Source organism: Melopsittacus undulatus, chromosome 7 (assembly GCF_012275295.1).
Source record: "Melopsittacus undulatus isolate bMelUnd1 chromosome 7, bMelUnd1.mat.Z, whole genome shotgun sequence".
Taxonomy (NCBI): domain Eukaryota; kingdom Metazoa; phylum Chordata; class Aves; order Psittaciformes; family Psittaculidae; genus Melopsittacus; species Melopsittacus undulatus.
In genome coordinates this window covers 57,856,005-57,883,198 of record NC_047533.1, presented here as the reverse complement: position 1 = coordinate 57,883,198, position 27,194 = coordinate 57,856,005, and the positions used below count along the sequence as shown (strand labels likewise).

Genomic DNA, 27,194 nt, shown 5'->3' with positions numbered 1-27,194 from the left:
ACCTTCACATTTGTTTGATGACTACTTCTGTCTCTAAGGTGAGGTTTCTTTATAGTTGGCAGTCATAGCTTCCACTGATTTTTCATCCAACCATTGTTAGCTATGTGCTAGTTCTGTCTCCCCATACAGAGATGTGCTTCATAGAGATTAAAAATTCTTGCAGGCTTTTAAAACTCAGATCTGTTGATCAAAACCAGGTTTTCATTGCTGTATCCTCAAGCGCATGTGTAGCAGAAAGTTCATGACTGCCTAGTAAGTCCTCAGGGGCAAGTATAAATGTTTTTTAAGTTTTTTCTTTTTCTCTTTGTTTCCAGAAATGCTGAATTCAGTACTCTGCAAAAAATAGCGTGTGGATTTTTAGCACCTGAAGAACAAGAAAAGGTAATTACCGGACCATATAGTCTAGCCTCATTTGTTAGCTATGCTAAAATATTAAACTGCTAAACCTGATGACACTGTGTGAGCCTACAGCACCATTTCTGCATATGGATGTTTGTGTATTTTCAGTTACTCAGACATGGTTGTTTTTGAGAATATTCCTTCATGGAAAGGGAGCAGGGGAACAGAAGCAGCAGAACATAAAAATGCTGGAGCAAAATGTTAGGGAATAACACACTGTGAGTTTTTCAGTGCATGTAGAAGTGAAAAAGGTAAAAGAGGGGAAAAAGAAAATCAAGGTTTATGTGTGCCAGTGGAAAAAGCTGTAGACTTCCCTCCATTTGCAAAATGGCTTAGCGCTGCCTTGCAGCAGGTGGGCAAGTACTGAAGGAAGTTCAGTGTTTATCAGTGTTACAGCAGCCTCCTCATGTTTCAGTTCCATAGTAGCTTGTTGGTTAGTGCACCCTGCCTCAGAGGTCATGAGCTCCTATGCTACCTGCTCGCCTGCTCCTTGCAATCAAGTTTCTTGATCCTCTTGGGTCATGACATTTTGCTTGGGCAATGCAGCTCAACAGGGCTGTGGCTCAGTTGCCAGTGTTAAACAAAATGCTGTTCATCAAACTTTCATGAGCCACTTTGCCAGGGGCTGCATCTTGAAAGACTAGGCTCCAAAAAGCAGCAAGGAAAGAAAGCAGTGCTCTCTGTACTGCTCCCGTCTCCTGTAGTTTCTTCCTCCTTTTTTTTTCAAGGCTGAGAGGTGAGCACCCCTGTGGGACCTTCTGTGGTTTTGCACTTTGCTTCTTTCTGGAAACAAATGGTGCAGAATTTAGGCAAGGAGGGCATGGTCATGCTGAAGGCAGTCCTGCTTCAGCTGGTACATCCTTGCAGCTGTATGGTGATCCGTAAGAGGGATCAGGACCCCACATCTGCCTTAAAGGCTGTTTGTGGCTTCATTATTACTGTGGATAACCTAGAGGAATCTACATGAGCTGAGCCTTACATTTTTTTTTTTTGTAATATTTAATGTAATAACTTCAAAGTGAGAAAAGATGTATATGGATATCACAGGATGGACTATGAAAGGAAATACATAATGTGAAGGACTGTACATTTGAGTGTAGCAAAGCAGGCATAGTGAGATTTAAAACACAGATGTAAAAGATACAGGTAGGGGATGTTGCAGGGGTCAGGAAAGCTTTTGTGTGAACATGTAACATGTTCTTAGAAGACAGTACATTTCATTGATTGGGGTTGAAAAATGCATGTGAGTGACATGTGTTCTCTACATCTGTGGTGCCATACTGCGGATGATTAGCATGTGCATTTTAAAGACAGTGTGTAAACCAAGATGACAAATGCAAACAAATCATTGGGTAGACCAATGCTGCCTTCTTCATATATCAGCATTATAATTTGCTGGAAGCCCATCTTCCCACCCCACAAATGGAAGTTCCACCACAGTTCTCAGGAAGGATGTGGAAATACACTGAGAGGGCTTAAATTTGCAACTTGCTTTGGTTCTTCTGTGATTTTATTTTTTGTGGTGGTCTGTGCATGTATCAATTTAATGCAAAATTATGATAGGAGAGTCAAAATAGCAGATAAAGGGAGAAATTCTGGGAGCAAAGAAATACTTGATCAAAATGCCTTAAGTTTTTAAGAGGACCACAGTTTCCTGTAGTTTGGGCTCACAGTGTTTTGAATTACCTTCCATTTGTGCTAACAAGTGGGATTCATTTTGTTGAATTTATGGCGTCTTTTAATACTCTGTAAAGTCTTGTGTCGCCATCACCATCTCATCTCTGCCCTGGGACTCTCATGTTTGGGCACTTAAAATGTATGGCAGAGGTAGGATAACTTTACTGGGGAGTCAAATATTGCTTTGAGTATAAGTTGAGTTGGTCCTGTCAAAAAGATTGAAAAATACGATTTCTTAAAAATCATGAATTTCCCAAGGTGAATAATGGAGTAGGTTTATACTTTTCTACCCCTCAGCATCCTAGAGATTACAGTATGATGCCAAAGAAGCACTGTGCTGCAATGTTGAGTTTCATTGTTATTTCACTGCTCTGTATAAGAAGGTGAAATAGGAGTCTCAGTTACCTGTGCAATTTTAAATTATCTCAATGAATCCAACTGTGTTTATTTATGCTTTTGGTACAGTTGCAAAGAGATTTTTGTTTTAAAAAAAACAGTATTTCTTTTTTAAGTAAGAAAGTAAAAGTACCTCTGGATTTATCATGGCTAAGTGCTTTCCAAGGACTTGAAACGAAACTACCCACACTTTAATGCAATGTGGTTCAAACAGGGGAATTATTCCCACTGGGTTTCTTAAAAGTTACAGACATTGCTCTAAAATTTAAGCATATCCCTTATTGTAAGAATTTGAGGGTATATGTGTAGCAAAAAATGGCCACTCTTATATTTGGTTAATATGTCATATTTATCAGCTTTTCCTATTCTCTAAGGTGAAGTGGTTGTGTGCAACTTTTTTTCAGCTTGTGAAAGAGATCCCAAAGAGTAATTTAGTTCTGTTGACTGTAATTTCTCCAGACTTCAGGGTCATCCTTTCATTCGCTACTGCATGATACTAGGTTGCAATGGCTGGGCTAGGAATGTATCAGATGTATTTCATTGTATTGATGAGAGGCTAGGTGGTCTGCACGCATGCTATCCCCTTGGGAAAGGCTTTGCCCCAGCTTGTGGGAGAAGTGACCTTAATGGAAGTATTCACCCCTATGAAATAGGGGTTTTCTGCAGGTGGAATGGATTTCATGGTGGGCAGCTGTTAGCATCAGTAAATAGGGTCTAAGCTTCAGAAACTGAAGCTGTCCTTTTATTACCTGCTTGGCCAGGCCAAAGTGAGATATCCCAAGGCTCAAGGGCACGAGAAGCACTCTCTTCTTTTGTTCTTGGTGTCCTTTTTTTTTTTTTTAAACTGGCTGGCCATGACATTAAGATTTCTAATTAATTTAGAAACCACAGGCAGTTGAAGAGAGTGAGCAATGTAATAACAGGGCCATGGGGCAGAGTAAAAGCACATCAATTATTCAGGCAGTCGCTGCTGCTTATTCCCTTCCCGGAGCTGGGCTGGCTGTCAGTGTGTGTCAGTGATGCTGCTAATGCCCTTCAGAACTTACATGCATAAACAGTGGCCTTTAAAATCTGCATAAGGATAACTTCAGCATTTCCAATGATAGCTGCAAGCAGCATGCTCTGTCTAGCAAGTGCTGGGGGCTCCAGTCGGTATTTTGGGTGCCTAGTTCAAAACCAGGATCTTGGCAGGTGTGCACACTGGAAGCCTCTGCCACAAAGATTTGCTCCTCAAAGAAGTTGAGGGGATATCTGAGCCATGGGAAGAAAGAAGCAGTCCTGTTTTAAAATGCAGATGGTGTCTGGGAGTGTTCTCTCTCGGTGAGTGAAGACCAGCATCTCCTATAATGCATCATCCCCTCCTGCTATTTCTGTGATGACCCAAAGCAGGGATGCCATTGATGCCATTGGGGCTGGACCCTCTGCAGTTGCTCTGCAGAGATGAGGGGCAGGAAGCTTCCTCCTCCTCCTTGTTGCTGTGGCTTTTTCATATCCTGTGCTTTGGCTTAGCAGTGGGAAAGTTTGAAAATGAAGAAGCTTTTCTCACTGTGAAAAATTAAGATTCACGGGACTGCGGTGATCATCTTACATGGTGCCTTGCAAAAACTTATGTTACAGATGCCACAGCGAGCAACACTGATCTCTGCATTGAATCAGCAAGGGGTCTGAAAACTGGGAAACCTGTTGGATTTTTCTGCCATGGATGACAAGTGGAGCATGAAGCCTTATTTTTGTGGCTGGCTGGTGTGGTTATCCCTGCTGCTGGAGGCAGCCACATTGCTTTTTAAAAAGTGAACTAATTTGTGAAGGTGGCAAAATAAAATGAGCCTCACTAATTATGTGTTGTGCTGGCAAAATGACCAGCTTCAGTTCGGAAAACGCTGCTTGTAATTAACAGTGAAAGACTTTCTTCTCTGATCTGTGTAACCGGTTATGAATCGCTTCTCCCCACGGAAACTTTTAAATCTGTCTCACTGGAGAGGAGGAACAGGTAAAATGGATTTGCTTTAATAGCTGCAGTTGTAACTTAAACACTTGAAGTGATATTAAGCATCTTTCTCCATTAGCATTTCATGTTGATCTTGATGATATACCAGCCAAGGCTAAGACAGGATCAGGGTTCATTAAATGGAAGAAACTAAACTCTGTAGACAAATGCTTTGCCTAAATGGGGCCTTCACTGCACTGAGAACAAGAATGCAATTAGCTGAAATGTTTGTTTACAAAATCTAATTCCTGGGGAGTATCTTCTCAGATTGGCGCTTACATCTCTTGGGCTGTTTTTGTTGCCAAGGACTGCAGCTTGACGGATTTTGCAAAGCTCAGTTATAGCATGTATATATTGAATGGGTTGAACTTTGCATGGTAAAGCTGAACTCAGCTGAAGACCAGGGGCTAAGCTACAGATGTGCCAGAGTTTATGTGTGCATTTCCCCATGTAGTTTACAGTTTACAGTTTAATGATAATTATTAGAGGTTCCAGATGTTAAACAGAGTAGGTTAAAGAGAAGCTGGAAATTGTGTAGATCTGCGTGTTGTCATTGCTATTCTGTACTCCACCTGCAGCCCAAAGAACGGAAGTCACAAATGGGTGCCAGCTGGTGAGGATGCATTTCTCCACAGGTATCTGCAGGAAAAGCCTTGTTCTCCTGGTTGGTTGAGTAACATGGACACACTCTGAAGGTGATTTTGCCCATCCATGATGCAAGTTGTGCTCTGAAAATGCTGCTTCTTCTTGGGTTACAGAAGAAGCCAACAGGAAACATAAAGGCTGCAATCCAAATACTAGGGTCAAGGTTTTTTTCAAGATGGCTATTTTATTTTGTGTGTGTGTGTGTATTTCTCATTGTTGGGTTGTGTTTGTTTAAACTAAGACCAGTAACATGGTTGAGGCCTTATATTACGTGAAACAGGAGACAGGGAAAAACTGTTGTAGGGAAATTAAACATGGCTTCTGGGAGCCAAATGAGGAAACTGTTCTTGACAGGAAAAAAAAATGCCTCATACCACTTTTAATATTGGCTGTGCATGAATGGTGGAGGCTTAGGTGCTTCATTGTGTGCCTCCATGAGAGTGATGAAGTGCCAATGGTGGGATTTGATTTTGTTGATGTGTAGGCTTTGTGGAGTGTGAAGGATCAGGCCTTTTGAGTGTGTGTTGATGCCAACAAAACAGCATGTATTAATTTTAAAGCGTGTAATAAAACATTGCTTTGCATACTAGGATATGGTGACGGCAGTATTTATTAGCTTATTTTCTTCTTACTCTGTGCAGTGGTTCTGCTTTCTTTGCAGTTAGTTCTTGTGGCTTCCCTGCAAATGAATAGGGTGACACTGGGCAAGTAAGCATTTCCTGGACACATTTGCCTTGTGTGTCTGGTGGCAAACATTAAACAGTTACCAGAATAATAAAATTTCCTCCCCGTTTGCTGAACACAGGATATTAATGGAATAGTCAGTATAATCTGTTTGGCAATGGCGTATAGTCATGTTAAATGAGGGGGAACAGACTAATGAAGACCATCCTACTGATTGATAAGTGTTACAATGTACCAACCCCGCAGTAACTGAAATAAAACAAAGCTGCTTTTGCCTAATCCACAGTGCAGTAGGCAATGTGCAGGTATATCTACATATGTCCTACCGAGTAGGGCTGCAAAGCAAAGGGTGAGCTCCAGACCTCTAGTATGTAGGGATGGGATGGGACTGCTGCACAGCTCATTAATGATGTTGTTGCAGCATTGTGGGTCTTGCTGCCTCCTTCCTTGCAGGTGACATTCCACAGCAGCACTTCTCCTTCAGCAGTGAAATAGCAGTTGCAGGAGTTGATGCAAGGGCGTGCTCCTTGAGAGGGGGTACTCAGGTCCCTTTGGATACAGTACTGATATAGCATTTAAACCATCACTTTTTCAATGTCAGCGCTGTGAATAAAAATGCTTTCCTTCATTTGAGGTGTGCCCAGTATTACATGCTTATATATGCTCGAGATTCTGTTCTCAAGACAGTACATGTCCTTATTTCCTATAAAAGCTAATTGCACTGCTAGGAGATCCTCCTAACTTAACAAGATACATGTATTTATGTCTTGAGGATTTTTTGCTGAGGTGAAAGAAATCTGAAATGGTGCCAATTTCTATTAGAAATGTATTGTTCTTCCCTGTCCCTTCCTCTTTCCCTGTGTCAAATTTGTTCTGGAAATTGAAAATATTTCATAAGATTGAGGCACACCAATGTAACTGAAGGCAAGCAGCATTTAACTGAGCTCTAAGGGAATTCCTTGTGCAGATGGCTTGAGGCTGTTTTTTTTTTTTCCAGTAAGTCAGTAAGAAGCAGCATTGCTGACAGGGCTGTGTATATTAAAGGTATAGAAGATGGAAAGCACTGTGGCTGAGGTATCTCCCTTTGACCCTGCTCCACTGTAACTTTAGCAACCACCCCAGATGCTACCAAGATGTTTGAGCAGATCAAGGGATTTGTTGCCTGGGTTTACCTTGGGATGGAGGAGAGGACCAATGGTCAGAGTGACTGTATCTACCCCTTCCACAGCAGCCCACTTCTCTTGTCATCCCATGATGCAGTTCCACAGACAATTGCACCACTATTAGAAGCTGGGCCTGGAGGTTTAGTAACAGCATAATTTGAATTAAGTCTCATTTAGTTGAAAGTTTTAAGGACTCTTCACTCCCTTCCATGCAAAATAAATTGGAGAGTTTAAATGCACTGTGTCTGGCTTGGAGGCATTTCCCTGTGGTTTATTGCTTTGCTTTTATTGATGGGTTGTGTTTGCTCTCACACAAACTGATTAATTTGAACTCAATGATTTGTTTCACAGGACTTGTTTGCTTAGGGATGAAGGCCGAATTAAGGGGTTTTTATGGGGTAGAAACTTCAGTTTCATAGACTTCATCAGATCTCGTTTCTACTCCCTGCAAAGTTTGTAGAGACTCTGATAAAGTGGCCCTTGGCCAAGCTGAGAAGATGAAACCTGCCAAGTAGCTGTAAGGAGAACAGGAGGATACGTTAAATTACAGACAGCTTTTCAAAGTTTGAGAATGTCCTATGGAAGCAAAATGATGGACCCTTTGAAAAACACAAGATGATCTGATTCTGCTTTTTAATTTCCAAAAATAAGAGCAAAATTGGAACAATCAATCCAATTATATTAAAATATGAAGATATGCTAAGTACAGCATTAGATATGTATTTTTTCATTATAAATACACCCCCGAGGAATCATTCTATTTTTAAGATGAACTTGGTATTATGATAATGTAAAAGAAGTCTATAATTTGGAATTCCAATTGGAGGTGAAGAAATTTAACATGTCAGTTTCTCTATTCATTACTCCAGCAGTCAAGACTAACAGGCTGTTCCTTCACCTTCGCTGTCAATCATTTAGATAGGCTAATTATGGATTCAGTTAAATATATATATATCAAAAGAGAAAATGCAGCAAAAGCAGGTTCAACATACTAATTAAAAAGAAGCAACCCTAACAAAAAACAGGTCTGTAAAGATACATTTAGTCCTATGTTGTATGAGCTTCATGGCCAAAACATTCCAGTTATTACTCTGGTCTTTCTGGAGGTGACATATGGACTAAGTTGAGAAGTGGTTGTCCAGTATTTGTGTGTTGGAAAAGAGCTGGTGACATCTGACAGAGGCTTCTTGGCCTCTTGAGAAACACTCTCTGACTAGCATTTAAAGAAAGAAAGAAAAAAAGAGATGAGGTAAAAGATGAAGTCCTATACTGGGTCTTGGTTGTTCAGAGGTGGTCACAGATGCTGGGGGAGGGAAGGAAGCACATTTTGGCTGGCTTGAGATTTCTATGGATTTTATGCATTAGTTTTTTGAGTTTTAAGCTTTACGGTCTCTAGTGCAGCACTTCTTTAGCATTGAATTTAGAGGGGACTGTTTAGTTTTAAGATACAGGATGTAATTGCATTGACCTCTGTTCTGCTAGTACTAAATATTCAATATGCTTCAAAATAATTCCACAGAACTGTAACTGGAAAATCAGATTCCTGATTGAGATGCATAAGTATAGTCACAGGTCTAGTAATCTTGTTTTAAAGCAGCAGCATTCCTTTGAGGTAAGTTTATTATGACAAAATATACATGGCCAAACTTAAATATAGTTAACCTAATATGATCAGACTGATTTGGAGCAGAGGTAGGTCAACACTAAGTGCTTTTGAAAATCTCATCCCAGTTCTCTAGAGATTAAAGGCTATGAGTGCAAAGCATCAGCCTAAGTCATACCGAAGAGGCGGAAGGGATGTTTCTCAGTGGAGAGAGGCTTCTGTTGGAAAGCAGGAGCACAAAACAGACTGGAAGGATGAGAAATATCTGCAGCCAGATGGGGAAATACCCAGCTGTGCCCAAGGCTTGAGGCTTGCAAGTTAACCCATGTGGTTGCATTCATGACTCTCTGCTACTGGCAGTGTGCGTATATGAGCAGACTCCCTGTGTTTGGGTAGGTAGGAGCATCTTCTCATGTTTTGAGCAGTACTGCTGCACTGAGGGAGTGCAGTTGAAAACCTTAAGGTTGCTGGCCCAAATTTATCCTTGGTTTTACCGATGAGTTTCTTTTTTAAAAAAGCTTGTTGCAAAGGCAGCATCCTTGGGATTTGTAACATTCACTGGAGTCTCACAGCATGAGAACGTATTTTTGGTGTAACATTTTCATTTCAATACCTAAAAGTCAAGTACTATTTTAGGCATTCAAGTGAGTAGTTTTGCTGCTGTACTGGGAAGAGGCTAGAGGGCTTTCCTCTTGTATGTCTGTGAATAGCTCATGCAACTGATTTAGTTAAGGAGTTGAAAACATAAGGTCTAGCGAGGCAGTGGAAAGAGTATTGACACCCTCTGCATGCATGGCTTTGTACTGAAATAACTGGAGTGGTGTGTTTTGAAGTGAATCTGAGTTTGACTCCTAGATCATGTAGATGTGATGAGAGATTTGGCTGGATCCAAGCCATGCAGCATTGGTCCCTTTGCAGTCAGTGAGGTGACTCATTCTAATACCTCACCGTAAGATGATCTTGCTCATTGCTAGTGCTTCATCCTGCACACATCCAGCCAATGGAGGTGCTTCTCCTATCAGCCATGGTGCCCCGGCATGAGATGCATGCAGTCTTCTGTTGCCTCCTCTTCTCTCAGCACCAGCTGTGTTATTGCAAGCCCCCAGAGGAAGGCATTCTTGACAGTTTTTATAATATTTAAACAGTCACTTTGTGTCCCCTTCTAACTGTTGCAGTTTATTCAGGTAACAGACTGATTTTATGATGAAATGTTCTCTTGGACCACATGTGTGCAATTTTAATAGCAATTCCTGCTATAAAATAAAAAAAAAATCTAGTATAAGCAGTAAGTTTAGCCCTTAAACTGCAACAGCACAGTGCCTTTTGGAAAGGTACACAACCGCTTTACGTATAACGTGTATGAGTTAAACCTCCTGGGTTGCTTTCCGTGATCAATGGTTTTATACAGGAACACACACATCTCAGTAAGTGGATCTAAACCTATTGAGGCTTATCCTTTGAGACTGACTTTTGCACATCCATATTATACAGAGCCTGTAAAAGATTGGAAAGACATGTCGTTGGCATCTGTATATCCCTGGGCTGGGCCTGACAGCTATATATAAGAAAAATGACCTTCAAATGCTTAAGGTAGAGGATAGGAAAAAGCAGCACATTGAGTAAACAGATGGGGTGGGCCAGCATTAAAGGCAGGATAGTTATGGTAAGTGCAGTGTGCAGAAGTCACAGTACATCAGCTGGCTAATCAGTGCTGAATGATTTGTAGGCTTCTCAGCAAAGGTGAGTTTTAAGGAGGTTTGGAGGAGAATGGTGTCATGGCTCTACAGATTTGTACTCTTTACCTGCAGAAGTAGGGACTCTGGGAGGAGTGTGAAGGCTATTACTTCAGTCTGTTTTGCTGCATTCTTTTATATGTTCTTTTTCTAATTTTGTTTTCTTTTCTGTAATTCTTTTTTCTTCACATTCTCTACAGAGTCTCTCCAATGAGACAGGTTGATCGTGGGCCCAGATGCCAGATGCTGCAAATGTCATTTTTTTAAACCAGCTAGGAATCTGGCCTGATATTTAGCAATCACTTAGTACTTTCATCTTCAAAGTACTGTGCAAACATTAATTAATTCTGCTGGGGAGCACACAAGAAAGTGCTGCTGGAATAGTTATGCAGACTGCAAAGCAGGGAGAGATGGCAAGGACAGTGTTGCTGGGATTGGGAGGTTTATACTTACATACATAATTTGGCAAAGGGGCCCACAACAAGTTGTTTCATAGGAGAAAAATCTTCTTTAGGAGCCTGTTTTTTCCACTGATCAGGTACTTGGTGTTTCCAAGGGGAGAGGATACCTCTCTGCAGCTGCTGCCTGTTTATGGAGATAGGTGACCTGGGATTCCTGTGCCCACAGCCACCCTTTCAGATGGGTTCAAGCTGGCAGAGACAGTAACCTCAAGAGCCAGGCAAATGCTCTGCAGATGCTCAGTGCTGAGGCAGAGAGAGGCTGTGCAGAAGTGAGGGCTGCAGTAGCATACTTTTCACTTGGAAAATGTATAAACTGCTTGTGGCACATGCACATTTGGAGATGCACAGTGCTCTGTTCTGCTAATATGCAAAACCATTTTGCCCATGTGGATGTTGGCTTTGACAGGAATGAAAAAGCACAGTGGAGGTGCAAAAAGGGCTATGAAAGCCTTTCATCTGCCCTTAAGGACATTCTCAGGAGCCTTCAGTGTGGGCAACAATAACCTGTGCCAGAGTGGATGAGGACTGCTTGCACATCCCCTTCCACTGGCTGCACACAGGCAGGAGAGTGGCAGCTAAGGAGCAGCAGCAGCATCTTTCAAGTTGGCATGGTTGGCAACATCTTCCAGCTGCAGACCTAACTCTGCCTGGCATAAGGTGAGCAACGCTTTGAGACTTGCCTGGAGCACCTCTTTTGAGCGAATACAATAATCTTCACAATATTCTAACACTGGATCCACTCAACCAGTCCTTATTAAAAGGGACTTTTAAATGATCACATTGACAGATGCTGAATTCTTAGCAGTGAGCCACGCAAGACTTACATGACTTGAGTAATGTTGTATCGACTAATTCCAGGGCAAAATAGACATCTAGGGGCAAGGAGGTATGTGATTAGTGGGTGTTATGAGGTTAAGCTGGAGTGAGTAACACTGATGGGCCCAAAAGGGAAGGCAGAGGGATGTGTTATATCAGAAAATAACATGTCTGTAAAGACCTTTTGCTTGTTGGATGTCTGTCAGGGATTGGACACAAATCTGTGCTTTGTCCTGAAAGGCAATTGGAGGCGAGACATGTCTTCCTATTGAGTAGAAACAGGTCTCTGAACAAAAGACAGATTCAGGTTGACAGGATGGGAGCTGGGTTTTGGATTGACTTTTCTGACCTTGCTCGGATGAGAAGGCAGGGGGGAGCTTTAAACTGCTTGCGCAACTCAGTAGCATTTAACACAATGATAATTTTTAGAAGCTGTGCAAATGCATTTAGAAAAACTGAATTTCTTTTTGCTTTGGCAAAATAGAAGGCTAAAATGTCCCTGACTGTGGTTTGTGTTCATTAAGATCCATAGGTATCTCCTGATAGTTTTCCAAATTTATTTTTCAAGTTGATGAGTTAAGGAGCCAGGGAAAGCGATTGCAACCAAGACAGTTACTTTTCCATGGACCATGGTCTATGCACTTAAGATAGTAAAATTTTATCTAGAGCTGCAGAGTTTTAATTTCCCACTCTTCTTAAGACTTCAGTAGATTAACGTGCTCAGAAATAGTTCTTTTTAATCTCAAGATATTACTATGCCTAGGTTTGCATGAAAGGCAAGACTGGATCTCTTGAGGCTCACAAGCTGTAATCGGAGATGTTTATATGAAATTTTAGTGTTCCATCATATCATACCATCTCAGGAGTGAAAAAATAAACTTAATGAACCTAGATCAGACAGATTTGTGATGAACTCCCAAAGAAGGGAGGATTTACAAGTAACTGTGATTCTGCTGTATGATTTTAATTTTATGGGCCCCCGTTGTTCAGTGTTTTCTTCAGTGTAACTAAGAGTTGCATTAAATATTAAACAAATGGCGTGATGATTCATAAAGAGGGTCATGAGCTCCATATGTGACTTAGAAATCTAATCTCCAGCTGGTTCCACTATAATCCATGTCATATGTCCAGAATCAGAGAACTCCAATGCCTTTGAATAATTAGCTAGTGATCAAAACAGGAAAAAAAAAACCCCAAAGATTCCATTCAATCCATTTTCTCTTGGAGAGGGCTGTTTCTTCAAAACAAAATTGCTTGTTAAACCTTGTCAATTTTAATGGCATTTTCTTTTGAGTGGATGTAAGACAAAAATAATTTGGAAAATGTCAGGATGTCGTCTTGATATTTGCAGAATTGATAATTCTTTTTTTTTAGTGTAAAATGACTTTCATTTAGTACTGTAATTCTTGCTCTGTTTTAATAAGAAAAGGGAAAAGCGAGTATTTTTCTTTTCATTAAATGTAACTTATTTTAAGTAACATAAAATGGCTTTCTAGAATATTGTTTCACCAGAAAGAAAACTTTATTACCTTTTTTTCTGATAACTATATTTAATTGAAATTCTAGTTCAGGTTACGGAAAAAAAAAATCTCCAAGTCTTTTCTTTGGATTAGGAAATTAATTTTTCCCCTGCTTTCCCCTGGAGCCCTGAAAAAAAACCTGTCAGCCATACATCTCTGAGACAAATATGCTGAGGTTTTTCCCAGGCCTTGCAGAAATGCATCCTCCTTTGCATGAAAATTGCAAGGTAATGCTGAGGGATACTGTGTGAGTTAAAAACTTGCTCATCTATGCTGCAAGCGCCTTTCAGCCTACACCCAAATGCATTCATGAGTTTACATGTTGGCTTAGTTATATCTTGACTTTGAGCTATAAAAAGGTTTCTATTTGGGGAATTTGGAGCCTAAGTATTGAATCTATATCCAGAAGTGCCACAGAGGCAGTGGAAGTGCAGGCCCTATTGCAGTGGGGTAGGTTTGTTAATGCATGGCTCTAATTGAGGAGTGCTGCTGTTGCATTTAGTTGGTCAGCTCATAACACATGCCTGAACTTAAGAAGCAGGCATGTGGATGAGTACAGAACTGAAGTTTTGATGTCTATTGTGTCTGTAGACCTCTGAAACCACAACTTAACTTAGTGTCTTATGGATGAGGGCTGTCTTTCTTGCTGTGTAGCTTGTGTCTTACCAGTTTGTTCAGAAAGAAGTAGGGTGTGACATAATCTAATGACCTGTCCCAGGGTATTGACTGCTTAAAATATGAAAATTATGGTGGACTTATATGAGTTTTGGGAGAGGAAAGAATTAGGCCCAATTTAAAAAATAAAAAAAAAAATAAAATCTACTTATCTGTGTTAAAAACATGCAGTTAGGGAAGCATGCAAATGGTTATGCAAGCAGAAGTTTGGTATCTAATTGTAAATTAGATGGAGAGCTGCAGGATATTGATAGACATATGGCAGGAATGTAAATAGTTTGCTTGCACTTTAGAGACATCCTGGAAAGCTGCATGTAAACTCTCTGAAGTGAAGAGAGATTATTTCCTAGAGAAGATAGTTTTTTTTTGAGAGAAATAATGCTAATAAGTAATCTGTGTCTGTCTGGAAGGCAAAAGTTATACTTTGACACTCACTTATAAAGCAACCTCTAATCAGACTGCATATTCTTGTTTGGCTGATGAACAAATAAAGCTGGCGAAGGCGGTGGTTGTATTGTGTAGCTGGAGCCATTGTAGATGAGAGAGCTAGCTCCTCCATGGGACTTGCCTGCTAATTTCAGCATAATCTCCTGGCAGATGCTTCGTGTCTGCCAGGATTTAAGGAAGATGGCAAAGAGGAGGGTAAACAATTGAGTAATTCAAGAGGGAGTTTCAGATTCCAGAACTTAAATTCACATGTCAGTGGCCAAAACTGCTTGTTCTTCCACCAAACTGAATATATGACTTGCCTGCATACCAGATGTAGGGGTTGCCGCTATGCATAGTGACCTTTAAAATAATATCTTAGTGGAATGCAATACTGTGAGGCACTAATTTTGGCTTATTTTGCAAGCCAGCAAAGCTGTCTAAATATTTAATGCTCTTTTGTTAATAGTTGGCTTTGCATAAGGTGGTACTATTGGAGCCATAAAAATTCCCAATCTAAGAATAGCTAATGTTGTTCTCATATTCTCTAAAAGATATAGTATGAGTAAACCTTGAATAGCATGGTTGATTTTTGGATGGGTGTCTAGTGACTTACTTGACTTCTTAAATAATTCTTGTAAAGTTTGCAGTGGGCCAAATTCTGGAGCTTTTGAGGTCAACAGTAGCTATTCCAGTTAACTTTGTTGGGCTCATGCGTCTGCCTTAGGGACAGATTTCAGTCCCATAGCTTGTTAATTGTAATTTTAGTGAAAGGGACAGATTTACTTAGCAGCTTGATGTCTTTTTTTCTTTTTTCTTTTTTTTTCCTTAATAAGACAGTTTCTGAAACATGCAAAGAAGCTTTTATGGAGTGGAAGCAGTGAAAGGAGAGCGAGGGAAATCAAAGAAATTCAGGCATCAGTAATATTTCAAAAGTATGTTTCTTAAGAGAGTTTTCCTTAACTATCTTCAAAGATGACATGATGGAAAATTTGTTTATTAATCAACAGTGCTGTCTCTCTGGGTTAAGAACAGGGGTTTTGTGTGTTTTTTTTTTAATGGAGATTTAGCATCTTGTTCACTCTACAAAGAATTTTTGGAATTCTAAAACTTTAAGTAACCATAAATTACTTAAAGTTCATGTAGGATTAATAGGAAAAGAACAACACTTTAAGTGTTGCTCTTTAAGAGGTAAGTTTACCCTGTGTACTCATAGAGTTATGTCACTGTTATATCCTTACCAAATAATTGCAAACATATAGAGCAAATCAGTCCCTGGAATCAGCTGACATACAAATATAGTATATGGCGTTTTATTACAGCAGAGCTTGAGAATAGCAAACTCAATTTTCCATAGAAAAATTGCTTTAATACGATCTGAGTGCCATGATTTGGTTCATTTGAAATCTTCTAAGTCAAGCTGCTTGCTGGTGTTCCTATCAGGACTCTGCAATTCTACATTTATAAAGGTCTGATTTATAATAGAAATTATGCCCAGTGCTTGTAAATAAGAAATTGGAATATTTTTTATGCTGAGTGTGTGTGCATGTATATTTAACCAGATATTTTACTTTTCACTTATGAAGTAGGAAGAATTGGCTCTTATCAGCAGTCATTGCTTTCCAAAAGTTACTCTCAAAGATGAGATCTCTATTCTTCTTTATCACAGAACGTTTCTGATTTTGGTTTGCAGCAGAGAAACTTGCAGTCAGCCCATGACCACAACACTGTGGATGCTTTTTTACCTTGATTAGACTTTGGCATTTCAATAGCCCCCAGCTGGTTTCTCAAAATATTTCTATATTGGTGTTTCACTCACAAAATAGAAAGTTATGCCCCTGGTAGTTATAGTGGCACATTTAGCATTTCAGTGGCAGGTCATTGGCATTTTAATGGCTCTACAAGCTCATTTCTGCTCTAGACTGGAGTCTGGAGTACAGCATGACCCATGTTTGAAATTATTTGCTATGGAAGAGGTACGTGGTAGCATTGAGTTGTTTTTTGACTGTCAGAACCTTTGTAGATGTTAGTACTGGATGCTGGAAGCTAAATAGGTCAGGATTTTTAAGTTATAAATGTCTTTTCTTCTTAAGGAAAGACTGGTTAATATTTCAGTTTGTGACTTTCTCGGAGAAACGTAGATAAAAGTTTATACAGGTAAAGGAAGCCTGATGCTCTCTTTCAGTCTTACAAAGCCATAAGTAACTGTTTTATTTTCTGCTATATGATTCTGCACTTAACATGGTTGAATTGACTTAAGTGATGAATCAGGCCCTGAAAGGATGCTTTGGAATGAATTCCTAAACCACCAAAACCTATTTTTCCCCTGCTGTAGGTGGATGGAGCATCCTTCATGAGCTTTTCTATACTGAGACTTCCCCACCTTCCCAGTCTCTTGTTTTCCATCAGTGTGGGTATTTGGGTCACTGGCTTCTCCTTTCCCATCCCTAACTTCCGTTTCTTCAAATCTGTCTCTTTCTAGAGTCCTGTATGAGACTGATAGGCAGCTCTGTGAGAAAATGAAGGGTTTGTATGTGGTTTTGTTTGAGCAAAACCATTGCCAATTACTACTTGCCTGCTTTAAAGCCCTCATAGGTGTTTTTCAGTGCTTCAGCAAATATGTGGTCATTATATTCTTCTGGCATTCTTTTTCTCTGTCTCTCTGGTCTGAGAATCTTTAGTTGTGCCAAATGGCACCAAGTCACCCCAGGAGCCTGTAGGTCCCTATCCCATCAGGAGGATTCCGTGGCCCTGGTAAGGAAAGTGCTCACTGGAAATGAGATGAGGTATCTCTGTGAGGAGATGTCCATTTCTGCTTCAGTTCCAGCCATTTCCCATTGAGGCAGTGCTAAGGCTTGTGAGCTGAAACTGTTTTCCGATAGCTGAAAGGTAGAAAGGGAAGAGGATATGGCTGCTGCAGAAAATGTCAACTTGTTTTTTTGGGGTGGGTAAAATCGAAAAAAACCCAAAACCACTTATTGTGTAGGCCATGCAGAAAAAATTACTATCATTACTCCAAGCCTGGTTTACTCTATCCTGAACTAGGTGGTCCTTCACAAATAGTGTGGCTTTTCCCCAGCCGGGTGAGAGCCCTAACTGACTGCTTTTCCCAGGATGCTTTACAGCTGTGTGACTTCCATGCTATGTGCTGGTAGATGCACAGAGATGTTTTATCAAGGAAGCATAGGCTAGAGGAGAAAATGGAGCATTTCAGTGTCTATTGTAGTGAGCAAACTGATGAAAAATTCTTTCCAAGAGTTTTGACCTGTTTTCAATCTCTTTGAAATAATCCCTTTAAGATTCTTGGTGTGGGGAATTTTGGTTTTGCTTAATACTTTCTCTTACTGGAGTTTTGATGAAATGCCCAAATTTGTGGAGCTTTTAGAGCTAGCTCAGTTTTTACCCTTCTGGAAAGACCAGGGTAGAGATAAAAAGTCAGAGGACCTTTCTTGCCTTTTTTTGCAGGCTGAAGGCATTGTTTCTAGCTAGAAGATTAAGGGTGTAAAACTTTTTCAGAAGAGCTTAGCATTGAAAAAGTCCCATTATTCTTGCTATATGTGGCACATTTTCAAAAATTGTCCCTGGCTAGAGAAGCTGAGAACTTCTAAAAACTTATATCTGGATTATTCTACCTATTTTAGAAGCTTGGACTTGCTTTCTTGGACAATGCACCAAACTGCTAAGAGAGATAGAGAGAAATTAAAAATAGAAAATATCTTCTCACTTCCCCTCCCCAAAGTATATAACTCTCTGCAGTGCCAGCTCATGCTGGCTGGTTGTCTTGATTAACTTATTTTCTGGATTGATCTAACTGAAGTTTGCATATAAATTACATATTTACTAATGTACATTTTTCTTTTCCATTGCTTTGGATTGACAGAGTCCGCACCCTCTGGGTTTGCAGTGTTTCACTCTCTTATGTATTGAGGAAAGCTCAAAGGTCTTTCCCATACTTATTCTCCATTTTAAAATGAAAATGTTACATGCTGAAGTTGAGCAGTGCAGTCTTCTTTAATGCAATACGCAGTTTGCACTCAGATCACTTGCTCCTGTGTATAATTTATACATGAATCATGAATTACGTCTGGATCCTCAGGAAGAGAAAATAAATTGAGTAGAGCCACATCCAATTATGTAATGAATTCCTCACGGTAAAATTTACGGTGGGGATGTTGCAAAGTGGAATGCTGATAAAAGATTTCTGAAAGATTTGTTGCAGTATCTCCCAATAAAAATAAACCTCAGTCCATTTTAGGCATAGAAGAGCCATTTTGATTCAAACAATAAAATATTTAAAGGTGCATGGGGTTGTTTTTCATTGTAGGTTAAGTACCACCGCATAGCTTAAGGAAGAAAGAAATACTTTGATACAGTCTTATCAAACAAAAGCTCATACCCAACTTGTTGTAAAGAACCTGCAATATAACTATTTTTTTATTATTATTATTTTTTTAATGGCTCTAAAAGCACCTTCTAGGCTGCAGCTGACAGATTATATTTTGAGCAGCTATTTTGTGACCCTGGACTTGACTTTCTGAAACAGGCTGCTGAATCCTGGCTTACCAGGCAAACTAGAGCTTGTGAGCTTGTATAAAGCCAGCAAACAACTGGTGGCAATGTGAGAAACATTAACAATTTCACCTGTGTTTGTGGCATTGATTTGTTTTAATAGCATCCTATTTGCATTTCCTTCCACATGTGTCTCACTGTGCGTTCACCTGTTGCTTTAGATTAATTTTGAGTCAATACTCAGCCTGGGCATGGGCTGTATTGGTGCAGGTGTACTTCTGAGCAGGACATCCATGCTCATTCCAATGGGATGTCCTTCTTCAAAACCCGTAACGTGGCTCCTGAAAGCTGCATATTGATTGCAGCCAAAGGGTGGACAGGTGGATACATCTGCACCATTTGTATTAAATGAATCTCCTTTTGATGCTGCAGCTTATGTAAGAAAAAAAAATCATGACAGTGACCAATGACTTGTACCATACAGACATCAATAGCTATTAAGGGAACACTTCCCTTTCTTTGCTTTAGATTTTATGCCTCAGCAAATCTTCATGCTACTTTGCACCAAAATTCATGTGTCTGTGCTGTGGGGAGCCAGCTCTGGCATGGGAAGAAGGGTAGAGGCTCCCAAGAAAGAGCTTTGCTTAAGCTACATGCTGTCGTCAAAGCTTAGGTTTTATGAAACCAGAAGTCCAAAAAAGCCATTTGAATAAGGAAGGTATTTTATTTTCCTACATGAGTAGAATACTTCAGCAGCTCCCATGGCTTAATACCATTTCCTTGATTAATTTATCTATTAGATTAAGTACATGAAATGTTGAAGCGCACCTATGCTGGGAAGATCCTGGGATTTGTGCTTCTAATTCCTGAAGGTTTTCAGAGTTTCCCATGGTGGTTTTAATTTTGCTGAATTCTGTATGGGTAAATCTTGTTCCTCTTGCAAACTGATGGTGGGAGGTTTGCCATCATCTTCAACAAGCTGAGAATTTCCCTGAATAGGATTAAAAATAAGTGCCCTGATAGTGTTCAAGTTTAGACTAAGAAAGAAAGCATCATAACTTTATACAAAAGCAGCCTTAAACTGTCAGGGTAAGAGCTCTTGAATGGCCTGATGTCACCTCAACTGGCAATGCCCACACAATCCTATGAAAGGGAGTGGTGGCTTATAAGAATCAGGAATTCCTGCTGCCCCAGTCCTCTCATGGTCATATAGAAATGTTCAGGGTTGAGGCAACCTCAGAAGGGGTTTTAACGAGAGAGGTTGGTCTAAGCAGTCATTTAGGTGACCATAATCTGTGGTTTGTATCAGGGGGTCATTACCAGACATTTACATGCTGGAGCGTTACCAAACCAAAAGGCATGTCTTCTGATGGGTTCTTCCAAAACTTAAATTGAATTATTATATTTCCCTAAATTTCCTTTGGTGATAACACAAGTCCAATTTTATCTCATTAGATCAAAGCGATATTCAACAATTGTTCAATATTTACCCAATCTTAATTGAGCTGAATCATGTATCAAGTGATTTTCAGATGGGCAAGTTAGAGTGGAGGTGATTGGAGCTGGATGCTTGTGCTCTCACAGCTCTGCTCAAACTGGGGGCTTAGTGAAAGTGTTCTGAGAGAATGCTCTTCTGCACATGAAAAGCCAAAACAAAGTCAAGCCAAGCTATGCAGTTCCTGTGAGTTCACAGCTTTCCCCATAATCTAAACTAAGCTAAACTTGTTTGTTTTTTTTTTTTTTTCCAAGTGCAAATTTAAGCTGAGACAATAATTAGCAACTTGTTTGTTTGTTTGTCACCTTGAAGGAAGAAAGGTCAAGTATAGTCAGCCTGAGAGCTTCTTTGCCTTTCCCCCTTGATGCATTTAATTAGATTTCTCATGTAATGTGAAAAAGAGATAGTACTTTGAGTATGACAGAGGTTGCTGGAATGGCCTATCCATGTGAGACTTTTTGTTTTGGTTTGGTTTTTTGACTCCATTTATTTCTTGCTGGCTTCATAGCTCGATTTGTAATTTTTCTGAAGAAGTGACAAGTTTAAACAATTAACCCTTCTTGCAGAGAACTGACAGGGATTTTTTCCCTTTTCAGAAGGGAAGGCTATAAATAAGCACAATGTACAAATAAAAAGACTGCTGTATAAGACAGGTAAGAGGCATGTTAGAAAATGACCAGAATGAAAGTCTTACAGTTTTTTGCATATATCTATATTTACGTATGCATTTCTTCCCAGGAATACAAACATAAATGCTGTATGCATAGCTCTTTGAAAATTGACTAATTATTTCTTAGTTTACAATATTTTTTCACATGCCTCTCCTGGTTTTCTTTCATTTTGAGGTTTTTTTTCCCTTTTTTCTGTCCTAGAGGACAGACTTGTTAGATAACTGGAACTGTACATGTTAGGCTGTGAGCTCGGTTCAGTGGTTTTCATGATGGGAAGCAATTGCAAGGAGGAGAGAGGCAGTATGCATTGGTGGGTTACAGATCAGGCTTGCTGCATCTCACAACAGCTGAAAAGCCCTGAACAGTTTGGGGTGTTTTTTCCCTTCAGTCATGTCCTAATTCATTGGAGTTACAGCTGGGAGGATGCTTCTCTTATTTTCTCTCCTGCGGTGCAGTTATCCCTCTGCCTGTGTAGGGATGGCTACCAATTTTCTTTAAAATCCTAATACAACTTCCCTCTGTGCCCAGTGGACTGAGCTGCCCTGTGGGTATCTTCTACCTACATGTACATACTCATGAAATGTTTCAAGTATGTTTCAGTACACATATAAACCAGAAAAAAGGAGGCTGAAACAGCAGAGTAGATTTGCAATATTACCTGTGTCATGGTATTAAAACTGATTTTTTTTTCTGAAATGTCTTTCTCCTGTGTGCTGTCCCATCCATTTCATCTTCCAGACAAATGAGTTTGTAACTGCTTCAAATCCAGGTCTTTTTGCTGTCATAACTTTTGCTAGTAATGCAAAGCCCCAGAGGGGATTAGCCAACCTGAACATTTCAAATTTTAAACTTACTGAAGTAAGTTTTAAGTGAGGAGAAAAAGCCTTTTTCAATAATTTTCAATTCAGCTTAGTATCTGTCCCATTATACTTCCCTCTGCACCTCCTGCAGTAAAACTGGGGGATCATTTTTGGTGAATGTATAATGAAAGTCCTTGAAGGGAAAAAATCTCGCTTATCCTTTCAGGACATGGAGAGACGGAGAAATCTAGAAATGCCAGGACACAAGGAGGACTTTTCAGTCTCCTGCATGGTGAAATGCTTGTGTGGACCCCGACGCTAACCAGCATCTTGCAGTCAGTAATTTCACCTTACTTTTAGGTTGGGCACCTAAACCTGCTGGATATAAAGAAGAGAAGTTGAGCGTCTCAGGATTTAAATCATAGAAGCCATACTCCAAAACAGATACCATTTTACAAAGGCATCAAAAGCCAGCAAATCTCCTTGATTGGTGGCAAGTTACTGAAAGAAGGTAATTGTTTTAAGGTTTTATTTCAGTTGATTTGATTCACTTGATCATATTTTATTTGAATACCTAAGTCAGCTCTCTGAGGATTCAGAGGCATGCAGAACTGATTGACTCTTTCTCCAAACCTTCTTCAGAAATGTAACAGTACTTGGTATCAAGAATGAAGACACATACCTTAGCAAATGCCCATAGGCTAGAGTCTGTAAAAATGAAGACAGAAAGACAGATTTACTGTCACACCTGGAAGAAAAAAAAAGAAATCTTAGAAAATGGGGAAGGCAATAATGGGCTTACTGCAGTCAAAATAGTGCTACGGGGTGGTTTTGTGGGGGATTTATTTGTTTTAGTTTTTTTTTTTTTAATGCCAGAAATATATCAGTTTATTTATGCACAACACGTTTGTATTCACATTGCTTAAATGCACCATTAAAATAGCAATTCGAAAGTCAATATTGTATTTAAATGTCAGACAACTGAGATTTCAGTTATTTCTTAGCAAAAGAGCTTGAACTGAGAACATACTGGCCTATAGTCTCATAGGTGGGAATAGTTTGTAATTGGCAATTATGGGCTAAATGGGCAGGGATATGTGGTGTTTATTTGTGTATTCAGAAATATTTAGTACTTGAAAAGTAATAACAAATATCTTCTTGGGTAACTGATTTCTGTAAACATTTTGTGTTTGCTACATTGATCTGTTATGAGGCTAAAAGACAGTGTATGGTGAAGTGCTCTTTTTGTTTCTGGTGAAGTTTGCTTGTTAAGGAAATGTTAGCCTTTCATTTCCCTGCATAGTTAAGTTTAAAGTCACTGCAAACATTTTACCAAGAAAACTGAGGAAGATACCATAAGGTATTTTGAGCCATTGTAATTGTCTGCTGAAACCATGAAATAGCTGGCATCAAAGGTGACCGTTTGGCTGGTTATGCCCATATTTGCAATGGTCTTCAGTAACTCATGAGATTAATGAGGACAAAAAGTCTGTCTGGAGGGGATAAAAAGTAGCTAGAGAAATATCTGGGTGATGTGGATTCGATGACTTGGTTGTGGAATAAATCACATATGTTTGTTACAGGAACCTTTCATCTGGTTATGACACAGGTCTTGCTTCTACTACATCTTGTTCCAAATGAGAGAATTAAGTAGTCTCACTTACTTTAGTATGAGTAAGATATTTAGGTAAATGAACTAGAGACCTTCATTAAAAGAAGTTCTGCATGTTCAAGAGTAATTTTATTTATTCTAGAGCAGAACAAGTTGTTGAGGAATTTCTTGTCTCTGTATCAAACAAACTGCAAGCAAGAAGGGTGAGAAATGGTCTTATGCCATCCTTGGTTGTTAGTTCCAGTCAGCTTAAAATGTGCAAATTAATAGCACAAACTAAAGGCCAGAATCAGATGTGGTGTACTGTTAGAGGCACAGCTGTAATTTGCTTATGATATATTAAAAACCAGAAACACCTCAAGCTGCATTAGGTGGTGCTGATTGCCAGTTCCCTCCTACATAAATGCCATTAGATGCCTAAAGTTACAAATTGCTTTAATAACTTTCACAACTGATTGGTAATCACCCTGCAGTTAATGAAACAGGGAAAACACCTCTTGCTAAATGCATTGTCTTCATTTCCTCCTGCATAATTTCCAAGGTGTAGAGATCATTTTCAACAAATCTTATGCTAGAAAGGTCATCTGTTAAGTTTTACTTATATTCATGTTCCTATTTTCTTGGTTTATATATATATATATATATATGTATATATATCTGTGTGTGTATATATGTATACCTCCAAACCAGTTTTCCCATGCCCTGTTGTCCAGTGTGGTTTTGTGCATATGCTCTTGCATTTGACTGTTGGTTACCTCCAAGGAGATCTTTGCAGCTCAGTTGAAGTGATACTGTTAGATGAGAATTCCAAAGCTGTTCTTCCTGTGCGTCTGTCCAGTATCACGCTGTAAACTCTCATAGCAGTGCACTTGCAGCCTTGTAAAACCACATGAGTTGGGGAATTGCAATTCAGGATAGATTTGGGTGGGGCTGGGGATTTTTTTGTCCTCCCGAAGTTGTAAGAGTTAGAAAAACTTGTCTCTGGAAAAGTCCCATAAAATGGTATTGTCGTTTAAGGGTAAAATTAGTGTCCACTGGTTAATGATGCAGGAATTAAATACATGGCACTGAACTGAGTGCAACACTTTACCTCTTGCTGTTGCTAGATTTCAGAGGCATTAATGTCCGTTAATAAACCTCTGAAGGTAATTTCAAAGGGTGGGGGAGGCTAGAGAAAAGAGCACAGCAGTGTTTTATAGTTGAGATTGTCTATATATTAGACAGCCCTGACAGAGCGTGTAATTATTTTTTTAAGTGTTTGTACTAAAGAATAAATAACTAGTAATACATATGGCACATTATAAATGTTTCAAGTGCACTGTAGTTGGGCTAGATCTTAAGCTATGGCTTTGTTGTGGTTTTGAACAGTCAGCATAGGTAAGACTGGCCATGTAGGGTCAGGTTTTCTCAAGTGAATTTAGCACACACTTAACAGTCTAAGTAAGGTGGCCTGATTTGGAAAAGTATTAACACCCAGGCTGTGTATCAGCAAAACTCAAAAGTGTGGTGGTGGTTTCTGCCATCCTTGCTGTCCTCAAAAAATATCATCTGATTTCTCCGGCAGTCTCTCTGCTGACAGTATCTAAACTGATGCTGAGTACTTTTGAAACTCTGGTCCTTAGCTTTTTATATGATCTATAATTTTATATGAAGTGCATCTGAAGAAGAATATGTATGATTCATATACACATACAGGAACCAGCACAGAGGGATAATTTTAATATAAATCCCAGTGCTCTCTGTTTGTTATGTTCTGAAATGTTGCATAGAATAATTCAAATATTTATAGATGGTAGTTCAGCTGGTGCTTTGCTTGCAGCATTTGCCTTTTTTCATGTCTCAGTTGAGCTGTTCTTCCTTCCTTCCTTCCTTCCTTTGCACTGAAAACATTGCCTGTGCCCAGCACTGTCCTTCTGCTTCATCCTTTGGAAAGTCAAACGGTGAAAAATACATCTCAGGATCTGGGGTTCCATTTTCATCCTGGTCACTGAAACCATACTAAAGAGTAGGGCTGCATTTCTTTGCCGTGTGCTCCATCAGGAATGGAGGAGTTTGCTTTGCTTCCTATGGAGTGTGCCCTTTTGGGACTCCTAAGGCAGAGGAGTTTATTTAACAGCTCCTTGTATACAGAAAATAAATTATGGCTATGCTAGATGTGAAGTGATGATTAGAAGGGTGTTAACATCTGCATGTTCATGCTGACCGCACACAGTACCTTGGCTTCGCAGTCCCACTGTGGGAGGCTGCTTCGAAGCAGTTTCTTTGCACTGAAAAAAAAAAGGGGCTTTTTTTTTCCTACCAGGGAAGCCCCAGTGTGCCCCAATAAACTCTTAGTTTGAGATGGCCTGGAAAGCAAGGGTGATATAATTACCCACAGAGATTCACATCTGTCACCAGTACTGGGTGGGGATTTAATCTATATGTATAAAGTTGCCTGTTTAGGAAGTGTGTGCTTTTTCTTTTTACTTGTGCTTTAATCTTCACTGCCTGGCTGGGAAAGAGAGAAGCAGTAAAGTTGTCAACATTGAGAAGCATAGTATAATATTAAAATGCTATAGTTTCCATTGAACAGATGATGGCAAGAAGTTATTTTAATGGGTTTGTTGAGAATTGTGCTTTCAAAGACTTTTAAATTATTGCAGACTGTGCTGCTGGGATACGTATGGGAAACTGCCATTTTAATTAGGAAGATACACTTGGAAATGAAAAGTAATATTTTAAAGGTAATTTCCTTCCTGTTTTACTGACCGCTTAAATTTATTTACCACACAGACCTAGTGATAAAATAGGTTTTTATGAGTTAGTTTTTAATTAGAAATAATAGCTGCTAGAGTTGAAGTGATTAATCATCTTATCCATACAGGCTGCAGTAGTCCTAGTGAAAGACAATTGTATTGACAATTTAGAGAGTGATCTAACTGCTTGTTTTGTCCTTAAACACCACCACCACCACCACAATCATGTTTTGACTTGGATAAGGGGAAATCAGACTGTCTTACTCTAGTGAACCTCAGATGCGGATGACTAAAGGAATAGCCCAACAAAGCTGGGGTTTTGGCCTTTTGGATGTCACTGACATCCAAATTAAAGTAATTAAAAGAGTAATCCAATGTCGTGGCTTTATTTCTGCATGCAAATGGCACTTGGAGGGAGTCAACCAGTGATGACAGATTTATGGGGAGAGTATTCATGACAGCAGGCTTGCTGCTGAAACCCAGGAGCAGATGCAAGTGAGTATTGTTTCAGAAAGGATCAGAGATTTTTAATCAGCCTTTTATTTTTTGGATTAAAATATGGGCATAGAAATTACCAGAAACTAAACTCATCAGCTTTAATGACCTCAGCAGAAAGAGGGCAAGAGTTTGGAGAGTGTAGCAGGGGGAAAATTTTACATGTAATGCCAGTTAGCTTTATAAAGCTTCACATCGAGTCATGTATTTCCTTTACTCTTTCTGCCTGGGGAGGTTTTTAATCCATATTTCAAAATGCAGCCTGTAAGAAACAAGAGCCAGTGTGCAGTGTGGTATACATTTTAGCATGTAAGAAACAAGAGCCAGTGCTTATCATTTTCTGGAAAGTAATGAAATGTCATGGCAAGTGCATGAAATAAATGTATTTTTATGTACTCATCTTAGAAATCAATGCAGTGATAAGATTCAGCTTTTTATTAAAGGGTCTTTCCAGTAGTCTGCATCCAAGTGTGTGCTGTCTGACTGCTGCTAATGGCTCTACCTATTTTTCACCCTGAAGGTATGCTAATTATCTTTACAAGAATCAAGGCACTTTCTTCCTTTTCAGTATCCATAGGAACCCGTCGGGGATGAAAAAGCCTGACATTTTGATTCCCAGCTTTTGTTTCCCAAATCAAAAATAAAGACATAATGGACGAGAAGAAGCAATTTTATTCAGTCTTCTGATCACG

The 27,194-nt window shown here is 39.5% G+C and overlaps 1 protein-coding gene across 1 annotated transcript in view; it reads left to right on the top strand.

The window, feature by feature from the left end:
• Positions 1-319: 319 nt before the first annotated feature.
• Positions 320-27,194, top strand: part of ADGRL3 (adhesion G protein-coupled receptor L3) — a 413,903-nt gene continuing 387,028 nt past the window's right edge. The window contains exon 1 of the mRNA XM_031048551.2: positions 320-381. The gene's annotated coding sequence lies outside the window, so the exon portion shown is untranslated. The remainder of the gene's footprint in view (positions 382-27,194) is intronic.